Consider the following 21,814-nt stretch of genomic DNA (forward strand, 5'->3'; position numbering starts at 1 on the left):
ATCAGTGCAGGTTGGGAATCGGAGAAGGTTGGGAATCAGTGAAGGTTGGGAATAAGTGAAGGTTGGGAATCCGTGCGGGTTGGGAATCAGTGAAGGTTGGGAATCAGTGAAGGTTGGGAATCAGTGCAGGTTGGGAATCAGTGCAGGTTGGGAATCAGTGCGGGTTGGGAATCCGTGCGGGTTGGGAATCAGTGCGGGTTGGGAATCAATGCAGGTTGGGAATCAGTGAAGGTTGGGAATCAGTGAAGGTTGAGAATGAGTGAAGGTTGGGAATCAGTGCGGGGCGGGAATCAGTGAAGTTTGGGAATCAGTGAAGGTTGGGAATCAGTGCTGGTGGGGAAAAAGTGAAGGTTGGGAATCACTGAAAGTCGGGAAACAGTGAAGGTTGGGAAACAGAGAAGGTTGGGAATGAGTGCAGGTTGGGAATCAGTGCGGGTTGGGAATCAGTGAAGGTTGGGAATCAGTGCAGGATGGGAATGAGTGCGGGTTGGGAATCAGTGTGGGTTGGGTAGGGAATCAGTGCAGGTTGGGAATCAGTGCAGGTTGGGAATCACTGCGGGTTGGGAACCAGTGCAGGTTGGGAATGAGAGCGGGTTGGGAATCAGTGTGGGTTGGGAATCAGTGTGGGTTGAGTTGGGAATCAGTGCAGGTTGGGAATGAGTGCGGGTTGGGAATCAGTGTGGGTTGGGAATGAGTAAAGGTTGGGAATCAGTGAAGGTTGGGAATGAGTGCGGGTTGGGAATCAGTGTGGGTTGGGTAGGGAATCAGTGCAGGTTGGGAATCAGTGCAGGTTGGGAATCACTGCGGGTTGGGAAACAGTGCGGGTTGGGAATGAGAGCGGGTTGGGAATCAGTATGGGTTGGGAATCAGTGTGGGTTGAGTTGGGAATCAGTGCAGGTTGGGAATGAGTGCGGGTTGGGAATCAGTGTGGGTTGGGAATGAGTAAAGGTTGGGAATCAGTGAAGGTTGGGAATCTGTGCGGGTTTGGGAATCAGTGCGGGTTGGGAATCAGTGCGGGTTGGGAATCAGTGCGGGTTGGGAATCAGTGCGGGTTGGGAATCAGTGCAGGTCGGGAATCAGTGCGGGTGGGGAATCAGTGCATGTTGGATATCAGTGAAGGTTGGGAATCAGTGCGGGTTGGGAATCAGTTCGGGTTGGGAATCAGTTCGGGTTGGGAATCAGTTCGGGTTGGGAATCAGTTCGGGTTGCGAATCAGTGAAGGTTGGGAATCAGTGCAGGTTGGGAATCAGTGCAGGTCGGGAATCAGTGCGGGTGGGGAATCAGTGCGTGTTGGATATCAGTGAAGGTTGGGAATCAGTGCGGGTTGGGAATCAGTTCGGGTTGGGAATCAGTTCGGTTTGGGAATCAGTGAAGGTTGGGAATCAGTGAAGGTTGGGAATCAATGCGGGTTGGGAATCAGTGCGGGTTGGCAATCAGTGAAGGTTGGGAATCAGTGCGGGTTGGGTTGGGAATCAGTGCGGGTTGGGAATCAGTGCGGGTTGGGAATCAATGCAGGTTGGTAATCAGTGAAGGTTGGGAATCAGTGAAGGTTGAGAATGAGTGCAGGTTGGGAATCAGTGCGGGTTGGGAATCAGTGAAGGTTGGGAATGAGTGCAGGTTGGGAATCAGCGCGGGTTGGGAATCAGTGAAGGGTGGGAATCAGTGAAGGTTGGGAATCAGTTTAGGTTGGGAATCAGTGCGGGTTGGGAATCAGTGAAGGTTGGGAATGAGTGAAGGTTGGGAATCAGTGAAGGTTGGGAATCAGTGAAGGTTGGGAATCAGTGCAGGTTGGGAATCGGTGAAGGTTGGGAATCAGTGAAGGTTGGGAATCCGTGCGGGTTGGGAATCAGTGAAGGTTGGGAATCAGTGAAGGTTGGGAATCAGTGCAGGTTGGGAATCAGTGCGGGTTGGGAATCAGTGCAGGTTGGGAATCAGTGCGGGTTGGGAATCAGAGCGGGTTGGGAATCAATGCAGGTTGGGAATCAGTAAAGGTTGGGAATCAGTGAAGGTTGAGAATGAGTGAAGGTTGGGAATCAGTGCGGGGCGGGAATCAGTGAAGGTTGGGAATCAGTGAAGGTTGGGAATCAGTGCTGGTGGGGAAAAAGTGAAGTGTGGGAATCAGTGAAAGTCGGGAAACAGTGAAGGTTGGGAAACAGAGAAGGTTGGGAAACAGAGAAGGTTGGGAATGAGTGCAGGTTGGGAATCAGTGCGGGTTGGGAATCAGTGAAGGTTGGGAATCAGTGCAGGATGGGAATGAGTGCGGGTTGGGAATCAGTGTGGGTTGGGTAGGGAATCAGTGCAGGTTGGGAATCAGTGCAGGTTGGGAATCACTGCGGGTTGGGAACCAGTGCGGGTTGGGAATGAGAGCGGGTTGGGAATCAGTGTGGGTTGGGAATCAGTGTGGGTTGAGTTGGGAATCACTGCAGGTTGGGAATGAGTGCGGGTTGGGAATCAGTGTGGGTTGGGAATGAGTAAAGGTTGGGAATCAGTGAAGGTTGGGAATCAGTGCGGGTTTGGGAATCAGTGCGGGTTGGGAATCAGTGCGGCTTGGGAATCAGTGCGCGTTGGGAATCAGTGCGTGTTGGATATCAGTGAAGGTTGGGAATCAGTGCGGGTTGGGAATCAGTTCGGGTTGGGAATCAGTTCGGGTTGGGAATCAGTTCGGGTTGGGAATCAGTGAAGGTTGGGAATCAGTGCAGGTTGGGAATCAGTGCAGGTCGGGAATCAGTGCGGGTGGGGAATCAGTGCGTGTTGGATATCAGTGAAGGTTGGGAATCAGAGCGGGTTGGGAATCAGTTCGGGTTGGGAATCAGTTCGGGTTGGGAATCAGTGAAGGTTGGGAATCAGTGCTGGTGGGGAAAAAGTGAAGGTTGGGAATCAGTGAAAGTCGGGAAACAGTGAAGGTTGGGAAACAGAGAATGTTGGGATTGAGTGCAGGTTGGGAATCAGTGCGGGTTGGGAATCAGTGAGGGTTGGGAATCAGTGCAGGTCGGGAATCAGTGCGGGTGGGGAATCAGTGCGGGTTGGCAATCAGTGAAGGTTGGGAATCAGTGAAGGTTGGGAATCAGTGAGGGTTGGGAATCAGTGCGGGTTGGGAATCAGTGCGGGTTGGGAATCAGTGCGGGTTGGGAATCAGTGCGGGTTGGGAATCAGTGAAGGTTGGGAATTAGTGCGGGTTGGGTTGGGAATCAGTGCAGGTTGGGAATCAGTGCGGGTTGGGAATCAGTGCGGGTTGGGAATCAATGCAGGTTGGGAATCAGTGAAGGTTGGGAATCAGTGAAGGTTGAGAATGAGTGCAGGTTGGGAATCAGTGCGGGTTGGGAATCTGTGAAGGTTGGGAATCAGTGCAGGTTGGCAATCAGTGCAGGTTGGGAATGAGTGCAGGTTGGGAATCGGTGAAGGTTGGGAATCAGTGCAGGTTGTGAATCGGTGAAGGTTGGGAATCAGTGCGGGTTGGGAATCCGTGAAGGTTGGGAATCAGTTCGGGCTGGGAATCAGTGCGGGTCGGGAATCAGTGAAGGTTGGGAATCAGTGAAGGTTGGGAATCAGTGAAGGTTGGGAAACAGTGAAGGTTGGGAATCAGTGAAGGTTGGGAATCAGTGCTGGTTGGGAAAAAGTGAAGGTGGGGAATCAGTGAAGGTCGGGAATCAGTGAATGTTGGGAAACAGAGAAGGTTGGGAATGAGTGCAGGTTGGGAATCAGTGCAGGTTGGGAATCAGTGCGGTTTGGGAATCAGTGCAGGTTGGGAATGAGTGCGGGTTGGGAATCAGTGTGGGTTGGGTAGGGAATCAGTGCAGGTTGGGAATCAGTGCGGGGTGGGAATCACTGCGGGTTGGGAATCAGTGCGGGTTGGGAATCAGTGCGGGTTGGGAACCATTGCGGGTTGGGAATGAGAGCGGGTTGGGAATGAGAGCGGGTTGGGAATCAGTGTGGGTTGGGAATCAGTGTGGGTTGAGTTGGGAATCAGTGCAGGTTGGGAATGAGTGCGGGTTGGGAATGAGTGCGGGCTGGGAATCACGGTGGGTTGGGAATGAGTGAAGGTTGGGAATCAGTGAAGGTTGGGAATCAGAGCGGGTAGGGAATAAGTGCGGGTGGGGAATCATGACGGTTGGGAATTAGTGAAGGTTGGGAATCAGTGCGGGTTGGGAATAAGTGAGGGCTGGGAATCAGTGCGGGTTGGGAATAAGTGATGGTTGGGAATCAGTGCGGGTTGGGAATCAGTGAGGGTTGGGGATCAGTGAAGGTTGGGAATGAATGCAGGTTGGGAATGAGTGCGGGTTGGGAATCAGTGTGGGTTGGGATGGGAATCAGTACAGGTTGGGAATCGGTGCGGGTTGGGAATCAGTGAGGGTTGGGAATCAGTGAAGGTTGGGAATGAGTGCAGGTTGGGAATGAGTGCGGGTTGGGAATCAGTGTGGGTTGGGTTGGGAATCAGTGCGGGTTGGAATCACTGCGGGTTGGGAATCAGTGCGGGTTGGGAATCACTGCGGGTTGGGAATCAGTGTGGGTTGGGAATCAGGGCGGGTTGGGAATCAGTGAATGTTGGGAATCAGCGAATGTTGGGAATCAGCGAAGGTTGGGAATCAGTGCGGGTTGGGAATCAGTGAAGGTTGGGAATCAGTGCGGGTTGGGTTGGGGATCTTTGCGGGTTGGGAATCAGTGAGGGTTGGGAATCAGTTCGGGTTGGGAATCAGTGCGGGTTGGGAATCAGTGAAGGTTGGGAATCAGTGCAGGTTGGGAATCAGTGCAGGTTGGGAATCAGTGCAGGTTGGGAATCAGTGCAGGTTGGGAATCAGTGCGGGATGGGAATCAGTGCAGGTTGGGAATCAGTGCAGGTTGGGAATCAGTGCGGTTTGGGAATCAGTGAAGGTTAGGAATCAGTGAAGGTTGGGAATCAGTGCGGGTTGGGAATCAATGCAGGTTGGGAATCAGTGCGGGTTGGGAATCAGTGCGGGATGGGAATCAGTAAAGGTTGGGAAACGGTGAAGGTTGGGAATCAGTGCGGGTTGGGAATCAGTGCGGGTTGAGAATGAGTGAAGGTTGGGAATGAGTGAAGGTTGGGAATCAGTGAAGGTTGGCAATCAGTGAAGGTTGGCAATCAGTGCGCGTTGGGACTCAGTGAAGTTTGGGAATGAGTGAAGGTTGGGAATCAATGAAGGTTGGAATCAGTGAAGGTTGGGAATAAGTACGGGATGGGAATCAGTGAGGGTTGGGAATCAGTGCAGGTTGGGAATCAGTGCAGATTGGGAATCAGTGAAGGTCGGGAATCAGTGAAGGTCGGGAGTCAGTGAAGGTCGGGAGTCAGTGAAGGTTGGGAATCAGTGAAGGTTGGGAATCAGTGAGCGTTGGGAATTAGTGAAGGTTGGGAATCAGTGCAGGTTGGGAATCAGTGTGGAAGGGAATCAGTGAAGGTTGCGAATGAGTGCAGGTTGGGAATGAGTGCGGGTTGGGAATCAGTGAGGGTTGGGAATCAGTGAGGGTTGGGAATAGTGCGGGTTGCGAATGAGTGAAGGTTGGGAATCAGTGCGGGTTGGGAATCAGTGAAGGTTGGGAATCAGTGCAGGTTGGGAATCAGAGCGGGTTGGGAATCAGTGCGGGTTGGGAATCAGTGCAGGTTGGGAATCAGTGCAGGTTGGGAATCAGTGCGGGTTGGGAATCAGTGCGGGTTGTGAATCAGTGCGGGTTGGGAATCAGTGCAGGTCGGGAATCAGTGCGGGTTGGGAATCAGTGCGTGTTGGGAATCAGTGCGGATTGGGAATCAGTGAAGGTTGGGAATCAGTGAGGGTTGTGAATCAGTGCGGGTTGGGAATCAGTGCGGGTTGGGAATCAGTGCGGGTTGGGAATCAGTGCGGGTTGGGAATCAGTGAAGGTTGGGAATTAGTGCTGGTTGGGAATGCAGTGCGGGTTGGGAATCAGTGCGGGTTGGGAAATCAGTGCGGGTTGGGAATCAGTGCGGGTTGGAATCGAGTGCGGTTGGGAATCAGTGCGGGTTGGGAATCAGTGCGGTTGGGGAATCAGTGCGGTTGGGAATCAGTGAGGGTTGGGAATCAGTGCGGGTGGGGAATCAGTGCGGGTTGGGAATCAGTGCGGGTTGGGAATCAGTGCGGGTTGGGAATCAGTGCGGGTTGGGAAAGGGTGCAGGTTGGGAATCAGTGCGGGTTGGAATCAGTGAAGGTTGGGAATCAGTGCAGGATGGGAATGAGTGCGGGTTGGGAATCAGTGTGGGTTGGGTAGGGAATCAGTGCAGGTTGGAATCAGTGGCAGGTTGGGAATCAGTGCAGGTTGGGAATCACTGCGGGTTGGGAACCAGTGCGGGTTGGGAATGAGAGCGGGTTGGAATCAGTGTGCGTTGGGAATCAGTGTGGGTTGAGTTGGGAATCAGTGCAGGTTGGGAATGAGTGCGGGTTGGGAATCAGTGTGGGTTGGGAATGAGGTAAAGGTTGGGAATCAGTGAAGGTTGGGAATCTGTGCGGGTTTGGGAATCAGTGCGGGTTGGGAATCAGTGCAGGTTGGGAATCCATGAAGGTTGGGAATCAGTTCGGGCTGGGATCAGTGCGGGTCGGGAATCAGTGCGGGTCGGGAATCAGTGAAGGTTGGGAATCAGTGAAAGTTGGGAACAGTGAAGGTTGGGAATCAGTGCAGGTTGGGAATCAGTGCAGTTTGGGAATCATGAAGGTTGGGAATCAGTGAGGTTGGGAATCAGTGAAGGTTGGGAATCAGTGCAGGTTGGGAATCAGTGCGGGTTGGGGAATAGTGTGGGTTGGGATCGGAATCAGTGCAGGTTGGGAATCAGTGCGGGTTGGGAATCATGAAGGTTAGGGAATCATTAAGGTTGGGAATCAGTGTGGGTTGGGTTCGAATCAGTGCGGGTTTCGGGTTGGGAATCTGTGCGGGTTGGGAATTAGTGCAGGTTGGGAATCAGTGAAGGTGGGAATCAGTGAAGGTTGGGAGTCAGTGCGGGTGGGAATCAGTGCAGGTTGGGAATCAGGGCAGGTTGGGAATCACTGCAGGTAGGGAATCAGTGCAGGTTGGGAATCAGTGCGGGATGGGAATCAGTGCGGGTTGGGAATCGGTGAAGGTTCGGGAATCGGTGAAGGTTGGGAATCAGTGCAGGCTGGGAATCGGAGAAGGTGGGAATCAGTGAAGGTCGGGAATCAGTGAAGGTTGGGAGTCAGTGCGGGTTGGGAATCGGTGAGGGTTGGGAATCAGTGCAGGTTGGGAATCAGTGCAGGTTGGGAATCAGTGCAGGTTGGGAATCAGTGCAGGTTGGGAATCGGTGTGGGTTGAGTTGGGAATCAGTGCGAGTTGGGAATCAGTTCAGGTTGGGAATCGGTGCAAGTTGGGAATCAGTGAAGTTTGGGAGTCAGTGCGGGTTGGGAATCAGTGAAGGTTGGGAATCAGTGCGGGTTGGGAATCAGTGCGGGTTGGGAATCAGTGCGGGTTGGGAATCAGTGCGGGTTGGGAATCAGTGCGGGTTGGGAATCAGTGCGGTTGGGAATCAGTGCGGGTTGGGAATCAGTGAAGGTTGGGAATCAGTGTTGGGTTGGGAATCAGTGCGGGTTGGGTTGGGAATCAGTGCGGGTTGGGTTGGGAATCAGTGCGGGTTGGGAATCAGTGCGGGTTGGGAATCAGTGCGGGTTGGGAATCAGTGCGGGTTGGGAATCAGTGAAGGTTGGGAATCAGTGCGGGTTGGGAATCAGTGAAGGTTGGGAATCAGTGCAGGTTGGGAATCAGTGCGGTTGGGAATCAGTGTGGGATGAGTTGGGAATCAGTGCAGGTTGGGAATCAGTGCGGGTTGGGAATCAGTGCGGGTTGGGAATCAGTGCGGGTTGGGAATCAGTGAAGGTTGGGAATCAGTGCAGGTTGGGAATCAGTGCGGGTTGGGAATCAGTGCGGGTTGGGAATCAGTGCGGGTTGGGAATCAGTGCGGGTTGGGAATCAGTGCGGGTTGGGAATCAGTGCGGGTTGGGAATCAGTGCTGGTTGGGAATCAGTGCGGGTTGGGAATCAGTGAAGGTTGGGAATCAGTGCAGGTTGGGAATCAGTGCAGGTTGGGAATCAGTGAAGGTTGGGAATCAGTGAAGGTTGGGAATCAGTGCAGGTTGGGAATCAGTGCAGGTTGGGAATCAGTGCGGGTTGGGAATCAGTGTGGGTTGGGATGGGAATCAGTGCAGGTTGGGAATCAGTGCGGGTTGGGAATCATGAAGGTTGGGAATCATTAAGGTTGGGAATCAGTGTGGGTTGGGTTCGGAATCAGTGCGGGTTGGGTTGGAATCAGTGCGGGTTGGGAATCTGTGCGGTGTTGGGAATTAGTGCAGGTTGGGAATCAGTGAAGGTCGGGAATCAGTGAAGGTTGGGAGTCAGTGCGGGTTGGGAATCAGTGCAGGTTGGGAATCAGTGCAGGTTGGGAATCACTGCAGGTTGGGAATCAGTGAAGGTTGGGAATCAGTGCGGGTTGGGAATCAGTGCGGGTTGGGAATCGGTGAAGGTTGGGAATCGGTGAAGGTTGGGAATCAGTGCAGGCTGGGAATCGGAGAAGGTTGGGAATCAGTGAGGTCGGGAATCAGTGAAGGTTGGGACTCAGTGCAGGTTGGGAATCAGTGCAGGTTGGGAATCAGTGCAGGTTGGAATCACTGCAGGTTGGGAATCAGTGCAGGTTGGGAATCAGTGCAGGTTGGGAATCAGGTTGAGTTGGGAATCAGTGCGAGTTGGGAATCGGTGCAAGTTGGGAATCAGTGAAGTTTGGGAGTCAGTGCGGGTTGGGAATCAGTGAAGGTTGGGAATCAGTGCGGGTTGGGAATCAGTGCGGGATGGGAATCAGTGCGGGTCGGGAATCAGTGCGGGTCGGGAATCAGTGCGGGATGGGAATCAGTGCGGTTTGAGAATCAGTGAAGGTTGGGAATCAGTGCGGGTTGGGAATCAGTGCAGGTTGGGAATCAGTGAAGGTTGGGAATCAGTGAAGGTTGGGAATCAGTGAAGGTTAGGAATCAGTGAAGGTCGGGAAAAAGTGCGGGTTGGGAATCAGTGAAGGTTGGAATCAGTGCGGGTTGGGAATCAGTGAAGGTTGGGAATCAGTGAAGGTTGGGAATCAGTGAAGGTTGGGAATGTGTGGGTTGGGTTGGGAATGAGTGCGGGTTGGGAATCAGTGAAGGTTGGGAATGAGTGCAGGTTGGGAATGAGTGCGGGTTGGGAATGAGTGCGGGTTGGGAATCAGTGCGGGTTGGGAATCAGTGCGGGTTGGGAATCAGTGTGGGTTGGGAATCACTGCGGGTTGGGAATCAGTGAAGGTTGGGAATCAGTGAAGGTTGGGAATCAGTGCGGGTTGGGAATCAGTGCGGGTTGGGAATCAGTGCAGGGTGGGAATCAGTGAAGGTTGGGAATCAGTGCAGGTTGGGAATCAGTGAAGGTTGGGAATCAGTGAAGGTTGGGAATCAGTGTGGGTTGGGTTGGGAATCAGTGCGGGTTGGGAATCAGTGCGGGTTGGGAACCAGTGAAGGTTGGGAATCAGTGCAGGTTGGGAATGAGTGCGGGTTGGGAATCAGTGCAGGCTGGGAATCAGTGCAGGCTGGGAATCAGTGCAGGTTGGGAATCAGTGCAGGTTGGGAATCAGTGAAGGTTGGGAATCAGTGAAGGTTGGGAATCAGTGAAGGTTGGGAATAGTGCGGGTTGCGAATGAGTGAAGGTTGGGAATCAGTGCAGGTTGGGAATCAGTGCAGGTTGGGAATCAGTGCGGGTTGGGAATCAGTGCGGGTTGGGAATCAGTGCAGGTTGGGAATCAGTGCGGGGTGGGAATCAGTGCGGGGTGGGAATCAGTGCGGGTTGGGAATCAGTGCAGGTCGGGAATCAGTGCGGGTGGGGAATCAGTGCGTGTTGGGAATCAGTGAAGGTTGGGAATCAGTGCGGGTTGGGAATCAGTGCGGGTTGGGAATCAGTGAAGGTGGGGAATCAGTGAGGGTTGGGAATCAGTGCGGGTTGGGAATCAGTGCGGGTTGGGAATCAGTGAAGGTTGGGAATCAGTGAAGGTTGGGAATTAGTGCGGGATGGGTTGGGAATCAGTGCGGGTTGGGAATCAGTGCGGGTTGGGAATCAGTGCGGGTTGGGAATCAGTGAAGGTTGGGAATCAGTGAAGGTTGGGAATCAGTGAAGGTTGGGAATCAGTGCTGGTGGGGAAAAAGTGAAGGTTGGGAATCACTGAAAGTCGGGAAACAGTGAAGGTTGGGAAACAGAGAAGGTTGGGAATCAGGGCGGGTTGGGTTGGGAATCAGTGCGGGTTGGGAATCAGTGCGGCTTGGGAATCAATGCAGGTTGGTAATCAGTGAAGGTTGGGAATCAGTGAAGGTTGAGAATGAATGCAGGTTGGGAATCAGTGAAGGTTGGGAATCAGTGAAGGTTGGGAAAGAGTGCAGGTTGGGAATCAGCGCGGGTTGGGAATCAGTGAAGGTTGGGAATCAGTTTAGGTTGGGAATCAGTGCGGGTTGGGAATCAGTGAAGGTTGGGAATCAGTGAAGGTTGGGAATCAGTGAAGGTTGGGAATCAGTGCAGGTTGGGAATCGGTGACGGTTGGGAATCAGTGAAGGTTGGGAATCAGTGAAGGTTGGGAATCCGTGCGGGTTGGGAATCAGTGAAGGTTGGGAATCAGTGAAGGTTGGGAATCAGTGCAGGTTGGGAATCAGTGCGGAAGGGAATCAGTGAAGGTTGGGAATGAGTGCGGGTTGGGAATCAGTGCGGGTTGGGAATGAGTGCGGGTTGGGAATAAGTGATGGTTGGGAATCAGTTTAGGTTGGGAATCAGTGCGGGTTGGGAATCAGTGAAGGTTGGGAATCAGTTTAGGTTGGGAATCAGTGGAGGTTGGGAATCAGTGCGGGTTGGAAATCAGTGCGGGTTGGGAATCAGTGCGGGTTGGGAATCAGTGCAGGTTGGGAATCAGTGCAGGTTGGGAATCAGTGCAGGTCGGGAATCAGTGCGGGTGGGAATCAGTGCGTGTTGGATATCAGTGAAGGTTGGGAATCAGTGCGGGTTGGGAATCAGTTCGGTTTGGGAATCAGTTCGGGTTGGGAATCAGTTCGGGTTGGGAATCAGTGAAGGTTGGGAATCAGTGCGGGTTGGGAATCAGTGCGGGTTGGCAATCAGTGGAGGTTGGGAATCAGGGCGGGTTGGGTTGGGAATCAGTGCGGGTTGGGAATCAGTGCGGCTTGGGAATCAATGCAGGTTGGTAATCAGTGAAGGTTGGGAATCAGTGAAGATTGAGAATGAGTGCAGGTTGGGAATCAGTGCGGGTTGGGAATCAGTGAAGGTTGGGAATCAGTTTAGGTTGGGAATCAGTGCGGGTTGGGAATCAGTGAAGGTTGGGAATCAGTGAAGGTTGCGAATCAGTGAAGGTTGGGAATCAGTGCAGGTTGGGAATCGGTGAAGGTTGGGAATCAGTGAAGGTTGGGAATCAGTGAAGGTTGGGAATCCGTGCGGGTTGGGAATCAGTGAAGGTTGGGAATCAGTGAAGGTTGGGAATCAGTGAAGGTTGGGAATCAGTGCAGGTTGGGAATCAGTGCGGAAGGGAATCAGTGAAGGTTGGGAATGAGTGAAGGTTGGGAATCCGTGCGGGTTGGGAATCAGTGAAGGTTGGGAATCAGTGAAGGTTGGGAATCAGTGCAGGTTGGGAATCAGTGCGGAAGGGAATCAGTGAAGGTTGGGAATGAGTGCGGGTTGGGAATCAGTGAGGGTTGGGAATCAGTGAGGGTTGGGAATCAGTGCGGGTTGGGAATCAGTGAAGGTTGGGAATCAGTGCAGGTTGGGAATCAGTGAAGGGTGGGAATCAGTGAAGGTTGGGAATCAGTGGAGGTTGGGAATCAGTGCGGGTTGGAAATCAGTGCGGGTTGGGAATCAGTGCGGGTTGGGAATCAGTGCAGGTTGGGAATCAGTGCAGGTTGGGAATCAGTGCAGGTCGGGAATCAGTGCGGGTGGGGAATCAGTGCGTGTTGGATATCAGTGAAGGTTGGGAATCAGTGCGGGTTGGGAATCAGTTCGGGTTGGGAATCAGTTCGGGTTGGGAATCAGTTCGGGTTGGGAATCAGTTCGGGTTGGGAATCAGTGAAGGTTGGGAATCAGTGCGGGTTGGGAATCAGTGCGGGTTGGCAATCAGTGGAGGTTGGGAATCAGGGCGGGTTGGGTTGGGAATCAGTGCGGGTTGGGAATCAGTGCGGCTTGGGAATCAATGCAGGTTGGTAATCAGTGAAGGTTGGGAATCAGTGAAGATTGAGAATGAGTGCAGGTTGGGAATCAGTGCGGGTTGGGAATCAGTGAAGGTTGGGAAAGAGTGCAGGTTGGAATCAGCGCGGGTTGGGAATCAGTGAAGGTTGGGAATCAGTTTAGGTTGGGAATCAGTGCGGGTTGGGAATCAGTGAAGGTTGGGAATCAGTGAAGGTTGGGAATCAGTGAAGGTTGGGAATCGGTGCAGGTAGGGAATCGGTGAAGGTTGGGAATCAGTGAAGGTTGGGAATCAGTGAAGGTTGGGAATCCGTGCGGGTTGGGAATCAGTGAAGGTTGGGAATCAGTGAAGGTTGGGAATCAGTGAAGGTTGGGAATCAGTGCAGGTTGGGAATCAGTGCGGGCTGGGAATCAGTGAAGGTAGGGAATCAGTGCGTGTTGGGAATCAGTGAAGGTTGGGAATCAGTGCGGGTTGGGAATCAGTGCGGGTTGGGAATCAGTGCGTGTTGGATATCAGTGAAGGTTGGGAATCAGTGCGGGTTGGGAATCAGTTCGGGTTGGGAATCAGTTCGGGTTGGGAATCAGTGAAGGTTGGGAATCAGTGAAGGTTGGGAATCAGTGCGGGTTGGGAATCAGTGAAGGTTGGGAATCAGGGCGGGTTGGGTTGGGAATCAGTGCGGGTTGGGAATCAGTGCGGCTTGGGAATCAATGCAGGTTGGTAATCAGTGAAGGTTGGGAATCAGTGAAGGTTGAGAATGAGTGCAGGTTGGGAATCAGTGCGGGTTGGGAATCAGTGAAGGTTGGGAATGAGTGCAGGTTGGGAATCAGCGCGGGTTGGGAATCAGTGAAGGTTGGGAATCAGTTTAGGTTGGGAATCAGTGCGGGTTGGGAATCAGTGAAGGTTGGGAATCAGTGAAGGTTGGGAATCAGTGAAGGTTGGGAATCGGTGCAGGTTGGGAATCGGTGAAGGTTGGGAATCAGTGAAGGTTGGGAATCAGTGAAGGTTGGGAATCCGTGCGGGTTGGGAATCAGTGAAGGTTGGGAATCAGTGAAGGTTGGGAATCAGTGCAGGTTGGGAATCGGTGAAGGTTGGGAATCGGTGAAGGTTGGGAATGAGTGCGGGTACGGAATCAGTGAGGGTTGGGAATCAGTGAGGGTTGGGAATCAGTGCGGGTTGGGAATGAGTGAAGGTTGGGAATCAGTGCAGGTTGGGAATCAGTGAAGGGTGGGAATCAGTGAAGGTTGGGAATCAGTGGAGGTTGGGAATCAGTGCGGGTTGGAAATCAGTGCGGGTTGGGAATCAGTGCGGGTTGGGAATCAGTGCAGGTTGGGAATCAGTGCAGGTTGGGAATCAGTGCGGGTTGGGAACCAGTGCGGGTTGGGAACTAGTGCGGGTTGGGAACCAGTGCGGGTTGGGAACCAGTGCGGGTTGGGAATCAGTGCGGGTTGGGAATTAGTGAAGGTTGGGAATCAGTGCGGGTTGGGTTGGGAATCAGTGCGGGTTGGGTTGGGAATCAGTGCGGGTTGGGTTGGGAATCAGTGCGGGTTGGGAATCAGTGCGGGTTGGGAACCAGTGCGGGTTGGGAATGAGTGCGGGTTGGGAATCAGTGTAGGTTGGGAATGAGTGCGGGTTGGGAATCAGTGTGGGATGAGTTGGGAATCAGTGCAGGTTGGGAATGAGTGCCGGTTGGGAATCAGTGTGGGATGAGTTGGGAATCAGTGCAGGTTGGGAATGAGTGCGGGTTGGGAATCAGTGTGGGATAGTTGGGAATCTGAGCGGGTTGGGAATCAGTGCGGGTTGGGAATCAGTGCGGGTTGGGAATCAGTGCGAGTTGGGAATCAGTGCGGGTTGGGAATGAGTTCTGGTTGGGAAGGAGTGCGGGTTGGGAATCAGTGAAGGTTGGGAATCAGTGCAGGTTGGGAATCAGTGCAGGTTGGGAATCATGAGGTTGGGAATCAGTGAAGGTTGGGAATCAGTGAAGGTTGGGAATCAGTGCAGGTTGGGAATCAGTGCGGGTTGGGAATTAGTGTGGGTTGGGATGGGAATCAGTGCAGGTTGGGAATCAGTGCGGGTTGGGAATCATGAAGGTTGGGAATCATTAAGGTTGGGAATCAGTGTGGGTTGGGTTCGGAATCAGTGCGGGTTGGGTTGGGAATCTGTGCGGGTTGGGAATTAGTGCAGGTTGGGAATCAGTGAAGGTCGGGAATCAGTGAAGGTTGGGAGTCAGTGCGGGTTGGGAATCAGTGCAGGTTGGGAATCAGGGCAGGTTGGGAATCACTGCAGTTTGGGAATCAGTGCAGGTTGGGAATCAGTGCGGGTTGGGAATCAGTGCGGGTTGGGAATCGGTGAAGGTTGGGAATCGGTGAAGGTTGGGAATCAGTGCAGGCTGGGAATCGGAGAAGGTTGAGAATCAGTGAAGGTCGGGAATCAGTGAAGGTTGGGAGTCAGTGCGGGTTGGGAATCAGTGCAGGTTGGGAATCAGTGCAGGTTGGGAATCACTGCAGGTTGGGAATCAGTGCAGGTTGGGAATCAGTGCAGGTTGGGAATAGGTATGGGTTGAGTTGGGAATCAGTGCGAGTTGGGAATCAGTGCGGGTTGGGAATCGGTGCAAGTTGGGAATCAGTGAAGTTTGGGAGTCAGTGCGGGTTGGGAATCAGTGAAGGTTGGGAATCAGTGCGGGTTGGGTTGGGAATCAGTGCGGGTTGGGAACCAGTGCGGGTTGGGAACTAGTGCGGGTTGGGAACCAGTGCGGGTTGGGAACCAGTGCGGGTTGGGAATCAGTGCGGGTTGGGAATTAGTGAAGGTTGGGAATCAGTGCGGGTTGGGTTGGGAATCAGTGCGGGTTGGGTTGGGAATCAGTGCGGGTTGGGTTGGGAATCAGTGCGGGTTGGGAATCAGTGCGGGTTGGGAACCAGTGCGGGTTGGGAATGAGTGCGGGTTGGGAATCAGTGTAGGTTGGGAATGAGTGCGGGTTGGGAATCAGTGTGGGATGAGTTGGGAATCAGTGCAGGTTGGGAATGAGTGCCGGTTGGGAATCAGTGTGGGATGAGTTGGGAATCAGTGCAGGTTGGGAATGAGTGCGGGTTGGGAATCAGTGTGGGATAGTTGGGAATCTGAGCGGGTTGGGAATCAGTGAAGGTTGGGAATCAGTGCAGGTTGGGAATCAGTGCGGGTTGGGAATCAGTGCAGGTTGGGAATCAGTGCGGGTTGGGAATCAGTGCGGGTTGGGAATCAGTGCGGGTTGGGAATAAGTTCTGGTTGGGAAGGAGTGCGGGTTGGGAATCAGTGAAGGTTGGGAATCAGTGCAGGTTGGGAATCAGTGCAGGTTGGGAATCATGAAGGTTGGGAATCAGTGAAGGTTGGGAATCAGTGCAGGTTGGGAATCAGTGCAGGTTGGGAATCAGTGCGGGTTGGGAATCAGTGTGGGTTGGGATGGGAATCAGTGCAGGTTGGGAATCAGTGCGGGTTGGGAATCATGAAGGTTGGGAATCATTAAGGTTGGGAATCATTAAGGTTGGGAATCAGTGTGGGTTGGGTTCGGAATCAGCGCGGGTTGGGTTGGGAATCAGTGCGGGTTGGGAATCTGTGCGGGTTGGGAATTAGTGCAGGTTGGGAATCAGTGAAGGTCGGGAATCAGTGAAGGTTGGGAGTCAGTGCGGGTTGGGAATCAGTGCAGGTTGGGAATCAGTGCAGGTTGGGAATCACTGCAGGTTGGGAATCACTGCAGGTTGGGAATCAGTGCGGGTTGGGAATCAGTGCGGGTTGGGAATCGGTGAAGGTTGGGAATCGGTGAAGGTTGGGAATCAGTGCAGGCTGGGAATCGGAGAAGGTTGGGAATCAGTGAAGGTCGGGAATCAGTGAAGGTTGGGAGTCAGTGCGGGTTGGGAATCAGTGCAGGTTGGGAATCAGTGCAGGTTGGGAATCACTGCAGGTTGGGAATCAGTGCAGGTTGGGAATCAGTGCAGGTTGGGAATAGGTATCGGTTGAGTTGGGAATCAGTGCGAGTTGGGAATCGGTGCAAGTTGGGAATCAGTGAAGTTTGGGAGTCAGTGCGGGTTGGGAATCAGTGCGGGGTGGGAATCAGTGCGGGTTGGGAATCAGTGCAGGTCGGGAATCAGTGCGGGTGGGGAATCAGTGCGTGTTGGGAATCAGTGAAGGTTGGGAATCAGTGCGGGTTGGGAATCAGTGCGGGTTGGGAATCAGTGAAGGTGGGGAATCAGTGAGGGTTGGGAATCAGTGCGGGTTGGGAATCAGTGCGGGTTGGGAATCAGTGCGGGTTGGCAATCAGTGGAGGTTGGGAATCAGGGCGGGTTGGGTTGGGAATCAGTGCGGGTTGGGAATCAGTGCGGCTTGGGAATCAATGCAGGTTGGTAATCAGTGAAGGTTGGGAATCAGTGAAGATTGAGAATGAGTGCAGGTTGGGAATCAGTGCGGGTTGGGAATCAGTGAAGGTTGGGAAAGAGTGCAGGTTGGAATCAGCGCGGGTTGGGAATCAGTGAAGGTTGGGAATCAGTTTAGGTTGGGAATCAGTGCGGGTTGGGAATCAGTGAAGGTTGGGAATCAGTGAAGGTTGGGAATCAGTGAAGGTTGGGAATCAGTGCAGGTTGGGAATCGGTGAAGGTTGGGAATCAGTGAAGGTTGGGAATCAGTGAAGGTTGGGAATCCGTGCGGGTTGGGAATCAGTGAAGGTTGGGAATCAGTGAAGGTTGGGAATCAGTGAAGGTTGGGAATCAGTGAAGGTTGGGAATCAGTGCAGGTTGGGAATCAGTGCGGGTTGGGAATCAGTGAAGGTTGGGAATCAGTGCAGGTTGGGAATCGGTGAAGGTTGGGAATCAGTGAAGGTTGGGAATCAGTGAAGGTTGGGAATCCGTGCGGGTTGGGAATCAGTGAAGGTTGGGAATCAGTGAAGGTTGGGAATCAGTGAAGGTTGGGAATCAGTGCAGGTTGGGAATCAGTGCGGAAGGGAATCAGTGAAGGTTGGGAATGAGTGAAGGTTGGGAATCCGTGCGGGTTGGGAATCAGTGAAGGTTGGGAATCAGTGAAGGTTGGGAATCAGTGCAGGTTGGGAATCAGTGCGGAAGGGAATCAGTGAAGGTTGGGAATGAGTGCGGGTTGGGAATCAGTGAGGGTTGGGAATCAGTGAGGGTTGGGAATCAGTGCGGGTTGGGAATCAGTGAAGGTTGGGAATCAGTGCAGGTTGGGAATCAGTGAAGGGTGGGAATCAGTGAAGGTTGGGAATCAGTGGAGGTTGGGAATCAGTGCGGGTTGGAAATCAGTGCGGGTTGGGAATCAGTGCGGGTTGGGAATCAGTGCAGGTTGGGAATCAGTGCAGGTTGGGAATCAGTGCAGGTCGGGAATCAGTGCGGGTGGGGAATCAGTGCGTGTTGGATATCAGTGAAGGTTGGGAATCAGTGCGGGTTGGGAATCAGTTCGGGTTGGGAATCAGTTCGGGTTGGGAATCAGTTCGGGTTGGGAATCAGTTCGGGTTGGGAATCAGTGAAGGTTGGGAATCAGTGCGGGTTGGGAATCAGTGCAGGTTGGGAATCAGTGAAGGTTGGGAATCAGTGAAGGTTGGGAATCAGTGAAGGTTAGGAATCAGTGAAGGTCGGGAAAAAGTGCGGGTTGGGAATTAGTGAAGGTTGGGAATCAGTGCGGGTTGGGAATCAGTGAAGGTTGGGAATCAGTGAAGGTTGGGAATCAGTGAAGGTTGGGAATGTGTGGGTTGGGTTGGGAATGAGTGCGGGTTGGGAATCAGTGAAGGTTGGGAATGAATGCAGGTTGGGAATGAGTGCGGGTTGGGAATGAGTGCGGGTTGGGAATCAGTGCGGGTTGGGAATCAGTGCGGGTTGGGAATCAGTGTGGGTTGGGAATCAGTGTGGGTTGGGAATCACTGCGGGTTGGGAATCAGTGAAGGTTGGGAATCAGTGAAGGTTGGGAATCAGTGCGGGTTGGGAATCAGTGCGGGTTGGGAATCAGTGCAGGGTGGGAATCAGTGAAGGTTGGGAATCAGTGCAGGTTGGGAATCAGTGCGGGTTGGGAATCAGTGCAGGGTGGGAATAAGTGAAGGTTGGGAATCAGTGCAGGTTGGGAATCAGTGCCGGTTGGGAATAAGTGAAGGTTGGGAATCAGTGAAGGTTGGGAATCAGTGAAGGTTGGGAATCAGTGTGGGTTGGGTTGGGAATCAGTGCGGGTTGGGAATCAGTGCGGGTTGGGAACCAGTGAAGGTTGGGAATCAGTGCAGGTTGGGAATGAGTGCGGGTTGGGAATCAGTGCAGGCTGGGAATCAGTGCAGGCTGGGAATCAGTGCAGGTTGGGAATCAGTGCAGGTTGGGAATCAGTGAAGGTTGGGAATCAGTGAAGGTTGGGAATCAGTGAAGGTTGGGAATAGTGCGGGTTGCGAATGAGTGAAGGTTGGGAATCAGTGCAGGTTGGGAATCAGTGCAGGTTGGGAATCAGTGCGGGTTGGGAATCAGTGCGGGTTGGGAATCAGTGCAGGTTGGGAATCAGTGCGGGGTGGGAATCAGTGCGGGGTGGGAATCAGTGCGGGTTGGGAATCAGTGCAGGTCGGGAATCAGTGCGGGTGGGGAATCAGTGCGTGTTGGGAATCAGTGAAGGTTGGGAATCAGTGCGGGTTGGGAATCAGTGCGGGTTGGGAATCAGTGAAGGTGGGGAATCAGTGAGGGTTGGGAATCAGTGCGGGTTGGGAATCAGTGCGGGTTGGGAATCAGTGAAGGTTGGGAATCAGTGAAGGTTGGGAATTAGTGCGGGTTGGGTTGGGAATCAGTGCGGGTTGGGAATCAGTGCGGGTTGGGAATCAGTGCGGGTTGGGAATCAGTGAAGGTTGGGAATCAGTGAAGGTTGGGAATCAGTGAAGGTTGGGAATCAGTGCTGGTGGGGAAAAAGTGAAGGTTGGGAATCACTGAAAGTCGGGAAACAGTGAAGGTTGGGAAACAGAGAAGGTTGGGAATCAGGGCGGGTTGGGTTGGGAATCAGTGCGGGTTGGGAATCAGTGCGGCTTGGGAATCAATGCAGGTTGGTAATCAGTGAAGGTTGGGAATCAGTGAAGGTTGAGAATGAGTGCAGGTTGGGAATCAGTGAAGGTTGGGAATCAGTGAAGGTTGGGAAAGAGTGCAGGTTGGGAATCAGCGCGGGTTGGGAATCAGTGAAGGTTGGGAATCAGTTTAGGTTGGGAATCAGTGCGGGTTGGGAATCAGTGAAGGTTGGGAATCAGTGAAGGTTGGGAATCAGTGAAGGTTGGGAATCAGTGCAGGTTGGGAATCGGTGACGGTTGGGAATCAGTGAAGGTTGGGAATCAGTGAAGGTTGGGAATCCGTGCGGGTTGGGAATCAGTGAAGGTTGGGAATCAGTGAAGGTTGGGAATCAGTGCAGGTTGGGAATCAGTGCGGAAGGGAATCAGTGAAGGTTGGGAATGAGTGCGGGTTGGGAATGAGTGAGGGTTGGGAATCAGTGAGGGTTGGGAATCAGTGCGGGTTGGGAATCAGTGAAGGTTGGGAATCAGTGCAGGTTGGGAATCAGTGAAGGGTGGGAATCAGTGAAGGTTGGGAATCAGTGGAGGTTGGGAATCAGTGCGGGTTGGAAATCAGTGCGGGTTGGGAATCAGTGCGGGTTGGGAATCAGTGCAGGTTGGGAATCAGTGCAGGTTGGGAATCAGTGAAGTTTGGGAGTCAGTGCGGGTTGGGAATCAGTGCGGGGTGGGAATCAGTGCGGGTTGGGAATCAGTGCAGGTCGGGAATCAGTGCGGGTGGGGAATCAGTGCGTGTTGGGAATCAGTGAAGGTTGGGAATCAGTGCGGGTTGGGAATCAGTGCGGGTTGGGAATCAGTGAAGGTGGGGAATCAGTGAGGGTTGGGAATCAGTGCGGGTTGGGAATCAGTGCGGGTTGGGAATCAGTGCGGGTTGGCAATCAGTGGAGGTTGGGAATCAGGGCGGGTTGGGTTGGGAATCAGTGCGGGTTGGGAATCAGTGCGGCTTGGGAATCAATGCAGGTTGGTAATCAGTGAAGGTTGGGAATCAGTGAAGATTGAGAATGAGTGCAGGTTGGGAATCAGTGCGGGTTGGGAATCAGTGAAGGTTGGGAAAGAGTGCAGGTTGGAATCAGCGCGGGTTGGGAATCAGTGAAGGTTGGGAATCAGTTTAGGTTGGGAATCAGTGCGGGTTGGGAATCAGTGAAGGTTGGGAATCAGTGAAGGTTGGGAATCAGTGAAGGTTGGGAATCAGTGCAGGTTGGGAATCGGTGAAGGTTGGGAATCAGTGAAGGTTGGGAATCAGTGAAGGTTGGGAATCCGTGCGGGTTGGGAATCAGTGAAGGTTGGGAATCAGTGAAGGTTGGGAATCAGTGAAGGTTGGGAATCAGTGAAGGTTGGGAATCAGTGCAGGTTGGGAATCAGTGCGGGTTGGGAATCAGTGAAGGTTGGGAATCAGTGCAGGTTGGGAATCGGTGAAGGTTGGGAATCAGTGAAGGTTGGGAATCAGTGAAGGTTGGGAATCCGTGCGGGTTGGGAATCAGTGAAGGTTGGGAATCAGTGAAGGTTGGGAATCAGTGAAGGTTGGGAATCAGTGCAGGTTGGGAATCAGTGCGGAAGGGAATCAGTGAAGGTTGGGAATGAGTGAAGGTTGGGAATCCGTGCGGGTTGGGAATCAGTGAAGGTTGGGAATCAGTGAAGGTTGGGAATCAGTGCAGGTTGGGAATCAGTGCGGAAGGGAATCAGTGAAGGTTGGGAATGAGTGCGGGTTGGGAATCAGTGAGGGTTGGGAATCAGTGAGGGTTGGGAATCAGTGCGGGTTGGGAATCAGTGAAGGTTGGGAATCAGTGCAGGTTGGGAATCAGTGAAGGGTGGGAATCAGTGAAGGTTGGGAATCAGTGGAGGTTGGGAATCAGTGCGGGTTGGAAATCAGTGCGGGTTGGGAATCAGTGCGGGTTGGGAATCAGTGCAGGTTGGGAATCAGTGCAGGTTGGGAATCAGTGCAGGTCGGGAATCAGTGCGGGTGGGGAATCAGTGCGTGTTGGATATCAGTGAAGGTTGGGAATCAGTGCGGGTTGGGAATCAGTTCGGGTTGGGAATCAGTTCGGGTTGGGAATCAGTTCGGGTTGGGAATCAGTGAAGGTTGGGAATCAGTGCGGGTTGGGAATCAGTGCAGGTTGGGAATCAGTGAAGGTTGGGAATCAGTGAAGGTTGGGAATCAGTGAAGGTTAGGAATCAGTGAAGGTCGGGAAAAAGTGCGGGTTGGGAATTAGTGAAGGTTGGGAATCAGTGCGGGTTGGGAATCAGTGAAGGTTGGGAATCAGTGAAGGTTGGGAATCAGTGAAGGTTGGGAATGTGTGGGTTGGGTTGGGAATGAGTGCGGGTTGGGAATCAGTGAAGGTTGGGAATGAGTGCAGGTTGGGAATGAGTGCGGGTTGGGAATGAGTGCGGGTTGGGAATCAGTGCGGGTTGGGAATCAGTGCGGGTTGGGAATCAGTGTGGGTTGGGAATCAGTGTGGGTTGGGAATCACTGCGGGTTGGGAATCAGTGAAGGTTGGGAATCAGTGAAGGTTGGGAATCAGTGCGGGTTGGGAATCAGTGCGGGTTGGGAATCAGTGCAGGGTGGGAATC

This window comes from Carcharodon carcharias, chromosome 4 (genome assembly GCF_017639515.1).
Source record: "Carcharodon carcharias isolate sCarCar2 chromosome 4, sCarCar2.pri, whole genome shotgun sequence".
Taxonomy (NCBI): Eukaryota; Metazoa; Chordata; class Chondrichthyes; order Lamniformes; family Lamnidae; genus Carcharodon; species Carcharodon carcharias.